General features: G+C 39.7%; 1 non-coding gene across 1 annotated transcript; it reads left to right on the plus strand.

Annotated features, from left to right (window-relative positions):
* Nucleotides 1–3013: 3013 nt before the first annotated feature.
* Nucleotides 3014–3086, plus strand: TRNAC-GCA (transfer RNA cysteine (anticodon GCA)). Its single transcript has one exon. It is a non-coding gene; the product is annotated as a tRNA-Cys (tRNA).
* The last annotated feature ends 16255 nt before the right edge of the window (nt 3087–19341 follow it).

The raw sequence follows: 19341 nt of genomic DNA on the forward strand, positions 1-19341 counted from the left end.
GTTAAGGGAAAGATAGGGGGAATGTTCAGTCAAATGAGAGAAGTAACTTGTACCTCTCAGCAATAAAGGGACCACTTTCTGGGCTTGAGAGGAGGACAAAGCAGATGGAGGTGGCCAGTGTGGTCAGTGGTGAACCTCCTGCTCTGAGGAGACTCACCTTTTGTTTTCCTTTAGTGGTAATTTTTGCAGGGAGATTGATAAGGCTCTCACATGTTGGGGCTGCCCAGGTGGCACTTGTGGTAGAGAATCCGCCTGCGATGCAGGAGCCACAGGAGACCTGGGTTTGATCTCTGGGTCAAGAAGATCTCCTGGAGGAGGGCATGGCCACCCTCTCCAGTATTCTTGCCTGGAGCATCCCATGGACAGATGAGCCTAACGGGCTATGGTCTTTAGGGTCACAAAGAGTCAGACACGACTGAAGGGACTTAACACGTAGCAACAAAACCCAATTGTGCCAAGTTATTAAAGAGGTGAGGATCAGAAGAGATCTGAGTACGGACTAAAGGCTATTTTTTTTTCTTTGTTGATCCTTTCATTCAATAAATATGTATTGAGTATCTATTATTTGCCATTATTTGCCTCAAGGTGTTGAATCCAAAACACCTTTACTGCAACTGGCTGGCAATGCCTCAGAATTTAGGATTTACTACAAGCCATGGCTTAAAGGTAAAAGATTTCAGATGCCATTACCAATCCCTGAAGTCATTTAGTCACCAGTATGAGCTATAATGGATTATTGATTTCATAGAGTATAAAGGCTTCCAAAGATCTATGATAGGCTGTGGGGTTAATCTGGAGACTGAACTTACATACTTATTTGTGTATTGTCTATCCTCATTCTCATGTATAATTCCTCCTTCTGGAGTTAATGGGAGTTATGCGCCTGCTTCCAAGGGTGAAAAAATACTTTCTTTTAGCTTTCATGCCTTAAATGCCAATGAAATAATAGCTCAGAGAATGAAGTCTCTGAATGTTTAAATTTGAATCCTTCAAATGTCATATTCAAGCATGTGTCCATCATCATTAAAATTGTTCAGAAATAAGGTCCTGGCAAATTTCATTTTAATTTAGATTCTTCATGAAGCTGAAGTGCACACAGGTACTAGCTCTTATATCTTCAGTGGTTTCATGTTTTTATTTTGCATTTTGTTAGGAGTGGTGTGAGAGAGAGAGCATAAAGGAGACAGTCAGAGATGGAGAGAGAAGGCAAAAGTCCCATGCGGTCTTCTGCCAACATTCTCCTTAGTTGAGAGCTCGCTCATGATTTGCCAAGAGTAGACACTCCCTGAAAAAGTCTAATCCCCTGAAAAATAAGCTACATAATGAAAACATTTGCATAGTTGTCACATAGAGTTGCAAATATACATCACCAATGATCTTACTCTATATGCATGAACGAGATATTTCAACAATGAGCAAAAAAAGGATAGGTTCACAGTGAACCTATCTTTTCTGTACAAAAAGTCAAACAAGTGGCAAATTCACTCTAGTCATGTTGTTGACTTAAATAAGTGTGATTACTCACTGAGAATTAATATGTGCTTTCGCTCAGTCACTTCAGTCATGTCCGAATTTTTCGACCCCATGGACTGTAGCCCGCCAGGTTCCTGTGTTCATAGGATTCTCCGGGCAAGAATACTGGAGCTGGTTGCCATTGCCTCCTCCAGGGGATCTTGCTGACCAAGGGATAGAACCTGCATCTCTTGCATCTCCTGCATTGCAGGTGGATTCTTTATTACTGAGCCATTGGGGAAGCCAAGGAATATATATATATATATAGAGAGAGAGATTTCTATTATAAATGATTTGTACAATATCCCAGAAGTCAGGAAAATATATGAAACCATTACCAGGGTTGCCTCCTCCCAGCATCACTCCAGGTAGAGGCATTATAAAGGAGCTTATAGATGCTCCACATAGACTCAAAATCATGGAATTGTGTGTTCAAATTTAATTTTTCATTTGCTTGATGAAGAACCTGAGACTACAGAGGTCATGGTACTTGCCCAAATTATTCTAAAAATAAGCAAATCATGAGGAAGAATGCACATCCCTGTTTCTCAACCATTTTATGTTCCCTTTCCATCTCCTCTCACACATGATAGTCTGAAAAAAAAATGTAATCAGTAGTTTTCAGAGAGTCTCAAGACCAAAAAAAAAAAAACAAAAAAAAAAAAACTTGCCTATTACTCCAATCCATGGCTATTAATTGAATAGGCATCCATGTCTACCTATTGCTTCATCCATGTCTATTCTCTAGTTTTAAAACTGTACGTCATTATCATATGCTATTTAAAAGCTAAGTATACCACTGTAGATACAATGTCTATTGAGTTTTAATAACCACACATAGATGCAGTCTTTCATCTATTTAATCTATCTTAGAGCTTAGTGAGGGGCTTCCTAGATGGCTCAGTAGTAAAGAATCCCCCTGCCAATGCAGGAGATGCCAGTTAGATCCTTGGATTGGGAAGACCCTGGAGGAGGAAATGGCAATCTACTCTGGTGTTCTTGCCTGAAAAAAATCCCACAGGCAGAGGAGCCACAGTCCACAGAGTTGCAAAGAATTGGATGCAACTGAGCATGAAAGCATGCAGAGTTTAGTGAACATCTAGAATATTCTGTAGGAATTGTTTCAGTATTCATTTCAGGTGTAAATCAGTAAGAATACACTAAAAATTCTCTATGATAGAGAATACAGCAATATTCTACTGTTAAAAAGGCCTTAAAAATGCTGTTCAATTCTCAGGATTTGTCAAATCCTTGCTTCTCCAGGTCCAGCTTAAGATCCATCTTATCCATGAAGTCTTTCAGGACTTCTAACCCTGATCTGCCATCTCTGCATTATAATTGCACTTATAACCTTTGAGTATAGTGTGTACTTTATTTATTTAATTATTTTTAGTTTTTCCTAGAGGCTACCTTTGCTTTCAGCCTAGTTTAATTAAGAAGAAGAGAATGTTCTCTGGTATCCACAATCTTCATTGTCACGTTCTCTTTGATATTACTGGCTTCCCTGGTGGCTCAGATGGTAAAGCGTCTGCCTGCAATGCAGGAGACCCAGGTTCGATCCCTGGGTCAGGAAGATCCCCTGGAGAAGGAAATGGCAACTCACTTTAGTACTCCTGCCTGGAAAATTCCATGGATGGAGGAGCCTGGTAGACTACAGTCCATGGAGTCACAGAATTGGACACGACTGAGCAACTTCACTTTCTATGACATTACAGGAAAAGGGCCAGCATATGAATCAAACCTGTGAGCTCAGCACTGGGATGAATACAATGGACATCTTCATTGATTGATTCTTTATGAATCCAGGCATTCTATTTATTTTGACCAAAATCCCTGTTCTGTCTGTAGACTAATAGGCCATGATTTTTATCACTCAAGCATGGGTTTAATTACTTGAACATGGAGAAAAGAAAAGCAAAAATGCAATCATCTTAACATCTCACATTTTCACATCTGTATTCACTCTAGAGTTCAACAGCCACATACATTCTTCATGTTTACAAATCATAATTAACCCTTGCTATAGTTTATAAAATAGGTAGTATAAAATAATGGATAAAATTATGAGTTCCCTAGTCAGACAACCCCTTGTTTTAGTCAAGCATTCAGTATGATTTTAGTTTCCTCTGCTCTAAAATTGGGATAATAATGTCCTTAGTTTTATTGTAAATATTAATGGAGATAATGCAAGTAAAGCAATTAACTCCTGGCAGAGAAAAGTGATCAGTAGATCTTAATTATTAATATTATTGCTTTTCCATATAATTATTGAATTATTATTATTACAAAAGTATTACCTCTATGCTTTTCCCCCTTATTCATAGTTCCTGGCATGTGACTCAGAGTCTGCACTAACCAATTTCTGCAGTTATCTTGGGTGATTGTAATATCCACTCACATCTCTGTTTGTTGACCTGTTCATACTTAAAGCCTTCTCCTCCACTTAACTCAGCTACCAGCTCACACAGGCATGGTTGTGTATTTCCAGTATCCAAATCTCTGTGCCCCCAAACCACTCATTCAAGCCCCATTTCTCAGATCACATAATTGCTCCTCTCTCTAGTTCAGTCTCTTATGTGAGGGCACACATGTGCAAATATACATATGCACACACATACACAGATATGCACAGAGAAAGACACACACATATACAAAGACACATCTTTTGAAATGCTCACGATCTTCAGGCTTTGGCCCTATATTTTCCTTCCCTACATTTCCCTCATTCTAAACACCATGCAGTGGGTTTTCCCAAGATGGCCTCTGCTGCTGCTGCTGCTAAGTTGCTTCAGTCGTGTCCAACTCTGTGCGACCCCACGGATGGCAGCCCACCAGGCTCCCCTGTCCCTGGGATTCTCCAAGCAAGAACACTGGAGTGGGTTGCCATTTCCTTCTCCAATGCACAAAAGTGAAAAGTGAAAGTGAAGTCACTTGGTCGTGTCCTATTCATAGCGACCCCATGGACTGCAGCCTACCAGGCAGCTCTGTCCATGGGATTTTCCAGGCACCTATGCCCAAAGCATCAGCCACTATTCATATGTCATGGACTGCCTAATTTATATCCAGTTGAGACCTTTCTTTTGAGTTCCAAATCTATATGTCATCTTGACTCCTTGCCATCTCCTCTTGCACCCCTCAGTAGCATTTCATTTCAACATGCTGAGGACTCAATCCACCTTCCCCTTCAAACCTATTAATGTTATTTTCCATTTCCACAAATGATAAGACCATCTAACCATTCCAGTGCCTAAGTCAGGAATCTATAAATTATTCTCTCATTTCCCTCCTCCTCCAACAAGTGTGTTAGCTCAAATCTCTAAAATCCATTTATTTCTCCTCCATCTTTAATCACCACTGCTGCTGCCAACTCCTGTCTAGACTGATGTCTTCTCTCGCTATAACTCTTCACAGGTCATATGCCTCCTCATTGCTCACTATCGAGCCCAGACTCCAACTTTACTTAAAAAATAAATCTGAGCACGTTACTCTTATGTTTAAAATCTTTCCATGTTTTCATAACCCTGTTAGAATAAAGAAAAGTTCTGGAACCTATCCTGAACCATAGATAAGGCCACTGCTTATCCTTCCAGCCTCATGGCATCTGGTTCCCTCACTTCATGGCAAATAGATGGGGAAGCAATGGAAACAGTGACAGACTTCATTTTTTTTTTTTTGGTGGGGGGAAACTCCAAAACCACTGCAGATGGTGACTGCAGCCATGAAATTAAAAGACGCTTGCTCCTTGGAAGAAAAGCTATGACCAACATAGACAGCGTATTAAAAAGTGGAGACATTACTTTGCCAACAAAGGTCCGTCTAGTCAAAGCTATTGTTTTTCCAGTAGTCATGTATGGATGTGAGAGCTAGACTATAAAGAAAGCTGACCACCGAAGAACTGATGCTTTTGAACTGTGGTGTTGGAGAAAACTCTTGAGAGTCCCCTGGATGGCAAGGAGATCCAGCCAGTCCATCCTAAAGGAAATCAGTTCTGAATATTCATTGGAAGGACTGATGCTGAAACTCCAATACTTTCACACCTGATGCAAAGAGCTGACTCCTTTAAAAAGACCCTGATTCTGGGAAAGATTGAAAGTGGGAGAAGAAGAAGACAGAGGATGAGCTGGTTGGATGGCATCACCGACTCAATGGACATGCATTTGAGTAAACTCCAGGAGTTGGTGATGGACAGGGAGGCCTGGCGTTCTGTAGTCTGTGGGGTCACAAAGAGTCAGACAGACTGGGCAAATGAACTGAACTAAACTGAACTGAACTGAAGCAATTAGTTAGCTAAGTGACTTGAACAAAGCTCTTAGTATGATCAAAAAAAAAAAAAAAAGTCCAAAGTAAAAACCCAAAAAGATGTTCTAGAAGAGTCTAGACTCGTCTCATCATTAACACATTAGGGATGAATTGAGTTGACTATGGGTCAGGAAAAAGCAAAGGAGATGAATGGTATCTTTTCAGTAAGATACATGCCCGTAGTCCCTTTGATCATTAATATAATTAACCCTAAATAATTCATAATTCTAAACTATCACCCAACAAGAAGGAAGAGGAAGAGGAGAAGAAAAGAGAAAGAGAAGGAGAAGAAGGAGGAGAAAATAAGAAGCAAGAGAAGACATAAGGAGGAAGGGAAGAAAACAAGAGGAGGAAAAAGAAAGCAGCCTTGGCTTTGTCAGATTCATATCCCACCTATCACTGTAAAGCTGTTCATTAGAAATGTAAGATAACTGTACAGGAAAGAGCTTAAGGAAAGCAAAACTGAAACTATTTTGTTTTCATTTTTCATTTTTAAATGCTTCTCTTTCATTTTACCTTTATTGAAGAGGGTCTTTGAAAAATCATCATTTTCAGCACTACAAACTAAACAAGCTCTTGGCATTTCTCATACAAAAGAAGTGCCATAATTTCATGCCTTTACAAACACACACTGTGAGCAATCAAGAGAAAAAGAAAATTAAAAACTAATTCTGCTGTTTATTCTCCTCATTTATTTCATCAGCCATCTCAGTCTTACACTGAATAATAATCAACAGGATTTGATAGACACACCTAGGGGAGGCTAGACATCTTCTCTCAAAATCTACAGAAAGCTGGAAAGGAAAGTCAAATAACAATGCTTTGGGGAGGCATCTCTAATTATACAATCAAAACCATCTGTACCAACACTTCCAGGCTGTGGAAGTATTCTGAAATCAGAAGTTACATGGGGTAATAATAATTTGAAACCTGGAGTTTATCATGGACTCAAACATTTGACAGCACCAAACCATGACCAAAAAAGATTCCAGAAAAGTATGGACATTAGAATTGTGACCAATGACTAACCTTTATCTGTACCTGCATCTCGATTCTTCCTCCTTGAATTTTGGAAGTTCAGAGTTCACCTGGAGGTCCTGATGATGTCTTTAGTATAAATTCCATTTACACCTCTGCAGCATCATGGACACAATTCATAATGCATAAAACCAAATTACCCATCAAAGAAAAGTTTGTCATTTCTGAAACTCTCCTCAAGAGTTTAGTGTGGGAGCTATAAAGGATGAGAGTCATTTACTTTATCTTTAGACATCAACATTACAAGTAATAGAGGAGCCTGCAGAAAAAAGTGAAAGTGATCATCACACAGTCATGTCCAACTCTTTGTGACCCCATGAACTGTAGCCCATCAGGCTTATCTGTTCATGAAATGCTCCAAGCAAGAATGCTGGAGTTGGTACCCCTTCCTTTTTCCAGGAGTTCTTCCTGACCCAGGGATCAAACTCAGGTCTCCTGCATTGCAGGCAGATACTTTACCATCCAAAACACAAAGGAAGTTTATTCAAAGCACAAAGAAAAGTGAAACTGAGCACATTTTACAAATGAATGCTACTGAAACATATGGATCTCAGTCTTGAAAAAGTTACCCGTCATATCTGTAGCTGTCAGTAATAATAATTAATATATGTTTTAATGCCCTTTTTATTCCTACATAAATTTCAGTCAAGCAGACAATCAATAAGTATTTATTGAGGATTCATTGTAAGTCAGTTTCCCTGGAAGCAAACTGTGATGGATAATTGCCTGCAAGAGTTTATTGAAGATCAACACTTGCAGGGGAGTATAGGCCATGGGACTGAGCGGAGGGAGAAGCTGAATTGCGGTGAAGTCACAGCCAAGGCCTCAGCTAACCATAGATTCTAAGGTAGCTCTGAACCTGTACAGACCTTCAGAGCTTAGAGAAAGCTTCAAATGTGGGTAAGAGAACTGGCCCTTTGGCACCTCCCTTGCCCCAGATTGACCAGTTATTGAATACAGGCTCTCTCTCATTATGGAAAGTGAAAGTGTTAGTTGCTCAGTCGTGTCAGATTCTTTGCAACCCCAAGGACTGTAACCCGCCAGGCTTCTCAGTCCTTGGGATTCTCCAGGCAAGAATACTGGAGTGGTTTGCTATGCCCTTCTCCAGCGGATCTTCCCAACCCAGAGATCAAACCCAGGTCTCCTGCATTGCAGGCAGATTCTTTACCATCTAAGCCACCAGGGAAATCATTATGGAAGGAATTTCTAAAACAGTGATTCGTTTGAGTGGTATTGATAGTCTGGGTGACAGAGTACAGCATGTACTAAAAAGCATATTATGAATCTATCCCATGAGCCCTCTGGCATTAGCAAATTATAGAGAACACATTATTTGTATCTAGCATGCTCCTACTTTGTGTCCCAGCCCAGATATTTATGAGGTCTATGCAGATTTTCCAGAGCAGAGAGTTGTTCCCTCCTCTTTGTTCTTTCATCATTGCACGCATAGATTTGTGGTACTACTTATAAAACTGAATCATATGTCATTAATCCCTGGTCTGTGTTCCACACCCAGCTATGTGTTCCTTGAGGGTAGGTTACAATTCACATGCCATTTTCCTCACTAAACTCTCCCAACCCCCTATCGAAGTAACCATAGTCCATTTGTTATTCTCAGTCACATGGAGCTTATAACATTCATCCTGACTCATAATTTTTAGGTTTATGTGTTTACTTGCTTATTATCAAACAATTGGTGAAGCCATTATTTTATGACCACACTGAAATAAAAGCAATCATTTAAATAGCTGATGGCTTTATATTTGCATTGAGCATATTCAGTGCCACACAATAAATTGAATTCAGGTTATGCATTATAATGATGATGGAATTTAGCAAGCCTTTCATTTTCACACCAAGAAGCCAGTTTCTGGACAACACTGTTACATATTTCGCTTATTTCAAAGACTTGATTTGAGGTACTTACTTCATGGCAGTTTTTTTAAGCTTTTTATTTTAGAGGAGTTTTAGGTTCAAGGCAAAATTGAAAGCACATAGTGGAAAGTGGAAGGATTCCAGAAACACAAAAGGGATTTGACCCTAATGTTTAGATCCAGGCTAGACCCATCCCACATTAGTTCATTTGCCCCAAAACATCTTCCCCAGACTGCTGGACATGCCTAAAATTTCTTCAAGGAAATTACCCCTACTCTAATACTGGATAAACAATATAGTTACACACATGATTCTAGAGTCACTTTGTTAGGGTTCAAATCTCAGTTCTACCATTGCAAACTATGTCACATAAACAATAAATGTTATTTCATTCTATGTTCATTTTCTAATCTGTAAAATAATGTCAATCATGGGATGTACCTCACAGGATGTTTGTGGGGCTAAGTGACTTGCAGAAAATGCTTATAGCCAAGTGTGGTGCATATGAAAGTGAAAATGGAAGTCACTCAGTGTGTCCGACTCTTTGCAACCCCATGGACTGTACAGTCCATGGAATTTTCTAGGCCAGAATACTGGAGTGGGTAGCCTTTCCCTTCTCTAGGGGATCTTCCCAACCAAGGGATCGAACCCAGGTCTCCCACATTGCAGGTGGATTCTTTACCAGCTGAGCCACAAGGGAAGCCCATGGTGCATATGAAATATCATTAAAGGTATATCTGTTAGTTGGTGTTATTGGATCATGCTTCACCTATCCCTATAATAACAAGTTAACTGAGGCAATGAGAATTCTGATAGAAGGGGAAAAGATAATAAAGAAAACCTGGAGTGATGTAAAGTGAAGGGGTGTTTATTCAGAAGTTAAAAAAAAAAAAAAAAAAGGCATAAGGTGCCAGAAAGAAAAGTCGCCAGAAGAAGAAAGGTGCAGAGTGGGGTGTAGGAGAGTGTCAAAAGAGATTTAACATGATAATTAAAATCTTGGCCATGATTAATGAAATTACATTAGAAACAAGGCAGCCATTTCTTTCTTCTCCTACATTTTTCTTTCTTTCACACAAAATGGCCAATGGCTCTTAGAATTCAGAATTCAATTTGGTGCCAAGGTCTTCAAAATCTTTTAAGCAGTCCAAGAACCAACTGTTTTTAGCATTGTTTCTATTGTAAGCCAAGTTCCAAATTCTAACTAAGGCTCTGCAATGGAATGTTTCAATATCATCATTTACCAAGTCTCTTGCAACTACAAGTAGAAGCCTGAAAGAACAGCCTAAATATGGCACAAGGAATAGAAATATAGTGAAATACAGTGCTGATGGCAATCGGTGATTACCGACCCCAGAATGGAAACATAAAAAACATGTTAAAAAGTGCTTCAAGACCTGTAAGCTACTAGGACCTTTAAAAGGTTTTACTATGTTCACCATGTCTGGAATCACTCTGGTTATTGGGTGCTCTGTAAAGGAAGCAGGCCCCAGCTTACCTGAGCACTAGTAGCAGAACTGGACATGGAACAATGGCCTGCTTCCAAATAGGGAAAGGAGCACGTCAAGGCTGTATATTGTCACCCTGCTTATTTAACTTATATGCAGAGTACATCATGAAAAACGCTGGGCTGGATGAAGCACAAGCTGGAATCAAGATTGCCCGGAGAAATATCAATAACCTCAGATATGCAGATGACACCACCCTTATGGCAGAAAGCAAAGAAAAACTAAAGAGCCTCTTGATGAAGGTGAAAGAGGAGAGTGAAAAGGTTGGCTTAAAGCTCAACATTCAGAAAATGAAGATCATGGCATCTGGTCCCATCTCTTCATGGCAAATAGATGGAGAGAAACAGTGGAAACAGTGACAGGCTTTATTTTCTTGAGCTCCAAAATCACTGCAGATGGTGAGTGCAGCCATGAAATTAAAATATACATGCTCCTTGGAAGAAAAGCTATGACCAACCTAGACAACATATTAAAAAACAGAGACATTACTTTGCCAAGAAAGGTCTGTCTAGTCAAGGCTATGGTTTTTCCAGTGGTCATGTATGGATGTGAGAGTTGGACTATAAAGAAATCTGAGCACCGAAGAATAGATGCTTTTGAACAGTGGTGTTGGAGAAGACTCTTGAGAGCCCCTTGAACTGATCCATCCAGTCCATCCTAAAGGAAATCAGTCCTGAATAGTCATTGGAAGGACTGATGCTGAGGCTGAAGCTCCAATACTTTGGCCACCTGATGCAAAGAACTGACTCATCTGAAAAGACCCTGATGCTGGGAAAGAGTGAAGGCAGGAGGAGAAGGGGATGACAGAGGATGAGATGGCTGGATGGCATCACCGACATGATGGATATGAGTTTGGATAAACTCCGGGAGTTGGTGATGGACAGGGAGGCCTGGCGTGCTGCAGTCCATGGGGTCGCAAAGAGTAGGACATGACTGAGTGACTGAACTGAACTAAGTAGTCCAAAAGAAAGAAAGAAGACTATTAGATAGCTCTCCTCAGGTATCCTCAGGGAGTACCACAGGTGAAATAGACGAAGGAGACTGGACTGGGAAATAGACCTATTTCCCTAAATGCTGTGAATCATTATTTCAGATTCTGACATTTTTGATCAGTGCTTGATTTTTCAATAAAGAGAGCCACTTCAAAAAAACATTATGTTAAGGCAAGGTGAGAGAAATGCTTTTTCCAAAAGTTATATAATTCAAGAAAAGTCCCTTTTCCAGGAATTATGTAATTCAAGGTTTTTAAAAGACCTCTCGGGTCTTATGCTGCGCAATTATTTCATGCCAAAATGAGGACAAATCACTCACAGGTAATATCTTAGTTAATCTTTTTTTAAAAATCCTGTGATTGATATTATTACTCCACTTTCTAGATAAGGGAACTGACAATCACAGTGAATAAGAGAGTGAGTCATTTCTATAAAGTCACAAAATAAGTTTGTAGTAAAACTTCAAATTTCTCAGTAGAATCTATAAAGCGATATGGTTTGCCCTAATAAAGAGGTCATTCTGTAGAATACATTGCTCTCTATTTCCTAAACAAAGAAAGAGTTATAAAAATAATCCAGAATTTCACTAAAATCTTTAAACTTGCTTTAAACATAATAGACTTTTGCAATTTCAGATGCACTGATGATTCCTAGAGGCAAATAATTGCCTCTGGCACATATAATTTAGTGAATCATCTTTCCCAAGGAGATTCCATTACAAAGCCTTCTAACAGACCATAAAAGTTAGTAGACCCAAGAAGAAAGTATTTGTTTTTTTCTTTAAGAAAAATAAAACTAGTTGAAAACAAGTAACACGGTCTTGTCTCCTTTTCCAATGTACATGACTTTATAGGCACACACATGCATCCTCTTACTTATTCCCATCTCCGCAAACAGAACTGAAAATATACTATAAACACATTGAATTAATTCAGTCCTGTCTTTTCTGTACTGTTAATTTATTGCTTTATTCTTGCTCTCTATATGTCAGTGTACTTCGACACAAGAGAAAAATTTGAACATCTGTTTCAAAGCTTAGCTAGACTTTATCATAATTCCTCCTCCACAATTTGGTCTTTTGACCCCTTTTTAATCTATGTCCCAAATTTCCAGTTAGAGAAAGAATGGAGAGAATGATGTTAGTGTCAAGTAGCAATGTGCTTGGCCTTGGTAATTTCAGTATATAAAATCATAACTCCAGGAACCAGAATAAAATTTAAAATGCCATCCCTTAATATTATTTTAAAAAGATCTTTCAAGCCAACACAAAAATAGGAATGCTGGAAGCAAACTGGTGGAGGCATATCAGACTGTAATTAAAGCTACAGGTGTGCAGAGTACTGTCAGCCCATACGTGTACTGTCACCGATAAAGAAAAAAGAAAAGAGCTACAGACTTAAAAATCTTTTGCAGTTAAATATACCAAAAACATTCCAAGGCTTTGGAAATGTTGTACAATATGTGTCAAAGGGAAGTCTCTTTCTCTTTGCAGTTCTGCTCAATGCTTTATGTTCCCATCATTTCTGTTCCTTCCTCTTTTGATGGCATACACATCACGTGTCTATGGACCGAAAGGGAAAACTCACAAAAACACAGCATCTGCACTGACAAACTTAAAGTTCGTCCCGAGTAAAGACAGCATCTGCTGAGTGTGATACACTTTTGCTGTCAGTGTTTCATCTACAGACTTCGTGAAAGAGAAAGCCTAGATGCTAGGCGCCTATTCTACCTACTAGATGGTCAACCACTTGTAAAAGAATGAAACTAGAACACTTTCTAACACCATACACAAAAATAAACTCAAAATGGATTAAAGATCTAAACATAAGACCAGAAACTATAAAACTCCCAGAGGAGAACATAGGCAAAATGCTCTCTGACATAACTCACAGCAGGATCCTCTATGACCCACCTACCAGAATATTGGAAATAAAAGCAAAAATAAACAAATGGGGCCTAATTAAACTTAAAAGCTTCGGCACAACAAAGGAAACTACAAGCAAGGTGAAAAGACAGTCTTCAGAATGGGAGAAAATAATAGCAAATGAAGCAACTGACAAACAACTAATCTCAAAAATATACAAGCAACTCATGCAGCTCAATTCCAGAAAAATAAATGACCCAATCAAAAAATGGGCCAAAGAACTAAATAGACATTTCTCCAAAGAAAACATACAGATGGCTAACAAACACATGAAAAGATGCTCAACATCACTCATTATCAGAGAAATGCAAATCAAAACCACTATGAGGTACCATTTCATGCCAGTCAGAATGGCTGCGATCCAAAAGTCTACAAGCAATAAATGGTGGAGAGGGTGTGGATAAAAAGGAACCCTCTTACACTGTTGGTGGGAATGCAAACTAGTACAGACACTATGGAGAACAGTGTGGAGATCCCTTAAAAAACCAGAAATAGAACTGCCTTATGACCCAGCAATCCCACTGCTGGGCATACACACCAAGGAAACCAGAATTGAAAGAGACATGTGTACCCCAATGTTCATCACAGCACTGTTTATAATAGCCAGGACATGGAAGCAACCTAGATGTCCATCAGCAGATGAATAGATAAGAAAGCTGTGGTACATATACACAATGGAGTATTACTCAGTCATTAAAAAATACATTTGAATCAGTTCTAATGAGGTGGATGAAACTGAAGCCTATTATACAGAGTGAAGTAAGCCAGAAAGAAAAACACCAATACAGTATACTAACGTATATATGTGGAATTTAGAAAGATAGTAACAATAACCCTGTATACGAGACAGCAAAAGAGACACTGATGTATAGAACAGTCTTATTGACTCTGTGGGAGAGGGAGAGGGTGGGAAGATTTGGGAGAATGGCATTGAAACATGTATAATATCATATATGAAATGAATTGCCAGTCCAGGTTCGATGCATGATACTGGATGTTTGGGGCTGGTGCACTGGGACGACCCAGAGGGATGGTACCGGGAGGGAGGCGGGAGGGGGGTTCGGGATGGGGAACACGTGTACACCCATGGCAGATTCATGTTGATGTATGGCAAAACCAATACAATATTGTAAAGAAATTAGCCTCCAATTAAAATAAATAAATTTATATTAAAAAATTATGTACATTACTTACTTTTTCCTAAAGTTGAATGCTCCAGTTTGATCAAAGTTTAGTAAGTTTAAAAAAATTAAAATCTTATTTTTTAATGCCATGGTTTCATTTCAAATCAGGGAGAAATCACTCATTGATCTCAGATGAAATTCCTATTTGAGAACATTGGAAGCTGATTTCCACAACATTATGTACTCTAAGAATAGCTCATTAACTGAGATCTTATATATCTAGCATTCTTATGGAAGGCAATGATGATAGCAAATATTTGACTAAACTAAATGAATAAGCAAGACTGAATTCTTAAAAGCGGCAAATGTCCAGCAGAGACTATCTTAAATCATAATGATAAAAGCGGTAACAAATAGCATATATCGAGAGCTTACTATATTCCAGACATTTAGCTCAGTATTTCATATATCTTAACTCTTAATCCTCAGAACAATCCATGAAGTTAGTACTATTTTCATCCTCTTTTTTTGACAGATGAAGAGTTAAGTTTATTGAACTCAACAGACTTATGCATACCCATAGAGAGAGTAAGATGACTTGAAATTGAAAGTGAGACAGTTTGACACTGAAGCCCAAGCTTCTAATTATGCATGCCACCAGGAAAGAAAGGAAATTTATAAAAGAAAACTAGGAGTGGCCACAAATCAAAGAAAGAACACACCAATGCCCCACAAGGCAGGAAAGGGAACAGGAAATGAACTCAAGAATTCTCTTATACCATAATCTTCCTGCATCTTCTCTTGCATAGCAGTGGTCTCCATGTGGCGGGGAGAGTGGTCTCCCAGCCTCCTCCCTCCACTAGCAGAGTGGAAAGGACGTAGCCCTACCATGACCAACACCCAAGACCAGAATATCCTGCAGAAGGCCTCTGATGAGAACCTTCTCTTCAACCTCACATTGTGCTGGGAAAAGGCTTCAGATGGACCACTTATAGGCTTGAAGGGGGTGGGAAAGGTTTTTGAAGCATTATGGGACCACATAGAGGGACAGGGGGAGGTATAGTTACTCATAGAAGAAAGGCACTGTTGACAGGAAAATTAAAGGCAGTTGTGCTGTTCAGTTGCTAAGTCATAGCTGCCTCTTTGTGACCCCATGGACTGCAGCATGCCAGGCTCCCCTTCCTCCACTGTCTCCTGGAGTTTGCTCAAATTCATGTTCATTGCCTCAGTGAAGTTGCATTAGATTAACAGTATATATCCATTTTGCTTGAGAAGTTTCTGAATTCCAGCCTTGGCTCAAGTGTGGATGAATCAGAGGCATTTGTGAATGTGTTTGCATTCTAATGTGTCTTTCAAACTGTCTAAAAAGGATAACTATTACTGTCCAACCTTCTTCACAATCCTTTCAAATAAGGTAATATTTTCAAAAAATTAAAAATTATCCATGGGATGTATGACCATTCCAACAAGAGACTGCTTTGTACTATTTATGGGGATAAAAATGTTTATGAGCTAAGTAAATTGTGAGCAAGATCTTGGCTTGCTCAAGAGAAAAAAACTCTTTTCAAGTACTTTAATAGTACTGCAGAAGATACCAAACTCTAAGTGTGAAAAGTATACTAAATACAAATTTTTCTAATTTACTTGTTAAGGCAGATATAAAAAGCCTTTGGTTGATAGGAAATTCTATGAACAGTGTTCATACTTCTGTAATGAAACAATTGATATCAACACTTTCTATAATACACTTTTTACTGAATTTGTATTTTTGCAATTCATTCCTTAACTCATCTCTTCATGTACTTAGATGTTTATCTAAGCTGTATTAAATTCCTACTGCGATGAACCCAAATTAAAAGGCCTGACTATATATATTAGCAGCCACAAGGCTATAATGGGGCTTCCCTGGTGACTCACATGGTAAAGAATCTGCCTGCAATGTAGGAGACCTGGGTTCAATCCCTGGGTCAGGAAGATCCCCTGGAGGAGGGCACAACAATCCACTCCAGTATTCCTGCCTGAAAAATCCCGTGGACAGAGGAGCCTGGTGGGCCACAGTCCATAGGGTCACACAGAGTTGGACACGACTGAAGTGACTGAGCACCGCACAACACAAGCTATAATGACTTCTCCCAACACATCCTACCAACAATAGTGATATCAAATTTTCCCACTTTACTGATTCTAACAAAGTCCTGCTCTGCTATAAAATATGGCATTTCCCCAGGACAATAAGAATTTTACAAAATATTAATGTTCTAGAATTACAGCTAACCCCTTCTGAATTTTTTTCACATGCTATCTCACTACTATTCAGAATTCAGTAGCTCCCTATTGGGAACGCCTGGTGGCTCAGTCAGTATAGAATCTGCCTGCAATGCAGGAGGTGTCTGTAATATAGGAGACCTGGGTTTGATCCCTGGGTCAGGGAGATCCTCTACAAAAGGAAATGGCAACCCACTCCAGTGTACTTGCCTGGGAAATCCCATGGACAGAGGAGCCTGAGGAGATACAATCCGTGGGATCACAAGAGTTGGACACTACATTGTCACATCAGACGTAATACTACTGGATGGCTTCACCCACGTTTCCACTGCTGCCAAGTCGCTTCAGTCGTGTCCGACTCTGCGTGACCCCATGGACAGCAGCCCACCAGGCTCCCCCGTCCCTGGGATTCTCCAGGCAAGAACACTGGAGTGGGTTGCCATTTCCTTCTCCAATGCAGGAAAGTGAAAAGGGAAAGTGAAGTCGCTGAGTCATGTCTGACTCTTCGAGACCCCATGGACTGCAGCCCACCAGGCTTCCCCATCCATGGGATTTTCCAGGCAGGAGTACTGGAGTGGGGTGCCATTGCCTTCTCCACATGTATCCACCGGAAGAGATAAAACACCTCTTAAGAGAAAGAACGCCTCCTATGTATCTGAGAAAGAGTTTCAAGAAATATTTTAACCAGAGAGATGCCTACTTGGATTTTGGAAACCCCTTTAACCATCTTATTCTTCTGAGCCCCTAATTTAGTTTACAGTCTTAAGAGAAAATAACTTCACAACATCTATTCAAAGAGTTAAGTGAGTAAAAAACATTCTTTATTTATCCCAGATAATAATACACAGACTAAGAATAGATATGAGCAAAGATTCTTTCTACTTGTCTAATGCACTATCACTAAGCTCCCAAGATTATGTTTGCTCAAATATTTTCCATAAGATTAATAAATCTCTCCTTATATATGTATACTTCTGCTTCAGTCATGTCCAGCTCTTTGTGATCCTGTGGACTGTAGCCTGACAGGTTCCTCTATCCTTGGGATTCTTAGGCAAGAATACTGGAGTGGGTGCCATGCCTTCCTCCAGTGGATCTTCTCAACCCAGGGATCAAGCCCTCATCTCATTGTATCTCCTGCATTGGCAGCTGAGTTCTTCACCACTAGCACCACCTGGGAAGTCCCTTCTGATATATAAATGCCCCCCAAGAGATAGTTCTTCTCATATTCTTCAGTGGTTCTAAGAAAGATTTTATATTTACCACCAACCCTTGAATGTATGTCACCATGTAAATACACAACTCCAGTGGGCCACTTTATATGTCACAAAGCAAACCATGAATATTTTGAAAGAATGGATCAATATATTGAGGTCAACTGGGTCCATATTTCCAGAAAATCAAAATAAGACTAGAAAGAAATTTCTCATCAGAATACTCAGCATTGGTTTCTCCCATACTGATAGGAATCAAAGTAGCCAGTGCATCTTCCAGTCTTTTAGATTTACTTTATTCAATGACTAGAAAGAAGTTACAAAAATACTTTAGAAGCCAAAATGATTCTGAGATAAAATGACACCTCCCGAATGGATTTGGACATGAAAGCTCTTGGCCCCATTTGGCAGAATAGAAGCCAGCAGCTCAGATAATGGCTATCTGTAAGGCAAATCCCCTGGAATGATCCAACCCATGTTCCCAGAACATTTAAATTTAAAACATAATTTACACAGAAGTCCTCCAGATCTAACACATTCACAAGCTCTCACTGAGTGAACTCATATTTGTATTCAGCACTGGATGATGCTAACTGCTGCTTGCTAAAAGTGGTGCAATTTTCTGAAATTTCTATTTTGTGCCCAACATCCTGTGTTACAGTGCTCAGTTTGTAATGCTGTATTCTCAGTTCCCTGCCAAAAGGCAACCCCCGTTTTCTGAAAGTAGTGAACAAGTGTTTCCTTCATGATTGAACCAGACTGTCCATCAGTCTGTTTTAAGGGGTGTCCTGTTGTGATCCGGAATTTCTCATCAGTTTTATGTGCTTGGTGAAGAACTCTCCACAACATGGGGGAAACTGTAATGTAAAAACAAGCTACACAGAAGGGGGAGATCATACTGTCTTCTGCTTGCCCTTGAAGACTGTTATGTTTGAAAGAATGGATCAATATATTGTATATTGATCCTTCTATATGTACAGGATGAATATACTGATCCTGTAACACCCAGTGGCAGCAGAAATCTAAAAAGAAAATGGGAACAGGAGAGATTGGCCTTAAAAATGTTTCAAAAGAGTGACAAGCAAAGAGAAAAACCTCATTATTCAGAATTGGTCTTGCTGGGTTGCTAACTCATGTCTGACTCTTTTCTGACCCCATGGACTGTAGCCCACCAGGCTTCTCTGTCCATGGGATTTCCCAGGCAAGAATACTGGAGTATATTGCCATTTCCTTCTCCAGGTGATCTTTCAGACCAAGGGGTCGAACCCATGCCTCCTGCATTGCAGGAGGATTCTTTACAGCTGAGCCATCAGGGAAACCCATTATTCAGAATAAAATTTCCAAATGTCTGAGTACTATGTCCCTAAGAGTCTCCTGACAAGCTCTATCCCTGGCTGCTCAGCATCCGCAGTCTGACGTCCTACTTCTCTTGAGTTCCAGGGTTGTGACATGCAAGGCTAGTCCTGCTTTCTAGCAAAACAAAGAGTAAAATTGTCACCAGACTTTAGGTCTCAACCAAAGTGGCTCCTCCTCAGAGAAGGGTTCCCCAATACCTAGCTTGATAGAGTACCCCCCATTGCAGATTTCATGGGAATC

This window comes from Bubalus kerabau, chromosome 5 (genome assembly GCF_029407905.1).
Source record: "Bubalus kerabau isolate K-KA32 ecotype Philippines breed swamp buffalo chromosome 5, PCC_UOA_SB_1v2, whole genome shotgun sequence".
Classification (NCBI taxonomy): domain Eukaryota; kingdom Metazoa; phylum Chordata; class Mammalia; order Artiodactyla; family Bovidae; genus Bubalus; species Bubalus kerabau.